Genomic DNA, 1885 nt, shown 5'->3' with positions numbered 1-1885 from the left:
TTACAGTGCATTAAATATTAGACTTGTATTAGCTCTGGCATAGAAATCCAGGCCTTTTGTCCAAATGCAACTCAAACATTTTCAGCATTAATTCCATTATCTTGCTCAATATATTTGTAGTATTTGGAATTGGTTGTTACTGCTTTTGTTGGCCTTGCTAGGTATCTACCTACAGAGTGGCTACAACACGTGATTCTTTCAGCAGAACAGTGAACTTTTGGGGATGTAATGTCTATAGTTGGTAAATACAGCTCAGCTGAAATGTCTGTTTCTTCTAGCTGGCATTGACATGCATGCACACACGAATGTATACACATCCATGTGAAAGACATATGACTACCAATTAAGTAAGGTTGCTTGACAACTTGACAACTCATGGTAGCTGTTAACCTTCTGAATTACCTTTCAATCTTCCTCATCTTTGATGGTTGTAACTTGCATTCTTAGTAATACAAAAAGCAGTGGCATCGCAATGAGATTGCTAAGACACCATCAGCCGTTGCTTCACTATCAAAACTGATTGTCACTATTTCTCTTTTAGTCAACTGTGTTGTTTTGTCATGGCAGCATTGCTAAATGGCATGAACTTTTTTTTTTTTCCTTTTTGGTCTGAGAATATATTTAGGTAGAGAAACAGGGGAAACTGCTGCTTTGTAAATCTTCCCACAGTTGTGAGATAACATTTACCTTGTAGTGAAGCTTTATTTTGAAGAATGAGTGGGAACAGTTCATACAGCAGCATGAAGTACATATCTAGTACATATCTAGTACATAGTACATAACCAGTACCTATCTATATAGTACATATCTAGTACAAACCTGCATATCTAGCATGAACTATATTTAACCCGGGGAATAAACTCTGCATAAAAATTATGCTGCAGCATTAAAGTGGACTATGTATGGCAGTCTCTGAATAACTCTAAGATCATCTACAGACTTCCACCAATTACCCTTGCACTAACTCCAATAACTGGATTTTAGCTAAATCTTACATACTTGCATTGTATCCAGATTTTTCTTGAAGATTTCAAGAGATAAGCAATTTACAGTTGGTGGTTTACTGTAAATTCAGTAGATACATATAAAGTCAGGAAAAATGAAGCTAAGTAAAATCAGTCAAGCACAGGTATCCATGCAGTCTTAGTGTCTGTGAAAATTAATACGATTAGGTGAAAACTGAAAAATAATTAATGTAAATCACAAAAAAAATGCTTTCTGTTATTTTTTTTTTGGCTTTCTAGACAAGAGGCATGAATGATAGACTTGTGTAAGAAATTATTAGTTCATATATTTAATTCTCTTTTTGTGTCAAATAGAATTATAGGAAGCCTGTTCTTGAGTGTACATGGATATAACTTTGAAAAAGTTCATTAGAGTCTTGCAGATTATCAATAGCCGAGCTTCTTATTAATGTATGGTGAATTGAAGTTTCATTTCTTATGATTCTGCTACTTTTTTTCTTTTCTTTCTAGTTTCAGCAGATGGATCATTAAAGGGTCCCTATAGCATAAAATTATTTAAAGATTTTCCTGACTGCTTTGGCAATAGAAAGAGACTTGGAATTTAGTTTCTAAAAGTCAGTATCTGCTCATTTAATGTAATTACAAAACTACATCATTTAAAAAAATGAGACATTAACTCTACATTTATGATATTTAATGTTCTCAGTGTGCAGATGGAATGCATGTAAATGTGAAAATTTAAAAATGGTATTTCAGAAATACTGTACGTCAGGACCTTCTGTACATGACTTAGGGGAATCAGTAGCAAATCCATTCAAAGGTATGAGTTATGGATGATAAAAATCTAGAGAACTTGTCTAATAAATAATGGCACTAAAAACCTCTTCCATAGTTCATATTTCTAATGTGAAAATGTACAG

The 1885-nt window shown here is 33.5% G+C and overlaps 1 long non-coding RNA gene across 2 annotated transcripts in view; it reads left to right on the top strand.

The window, feature by feature from the left end:
• LOC106015673 (uncharacterized) overlaps positions 1-1885 on the top strand; it is a 77116-nt gene that overhangs the window by 56061 nt on the left and 19170 nt on the right. The gene's annotated exons all lie outside the window — the stretch shown is intronic.

The sequence above is a fragment of the Anas platyrhynchos genome, chromosome 8 (genome assembly GCF_047663525.1).
Source record: "Anas platyrhynchos isolate ZD024472 breed Pekin duck chromosome 8, IASCAAS_PekinDuck_T2T, whole genome shotgun sequence".
NCBI lineage: Eukaryota > Metazoa > Chordata > Aves > Anseriformes > Anatidae > Anas > Anas platyrhynchos.
This window is presented reverse-complemented; position numbering and strand designations above follow the sequence as displayed.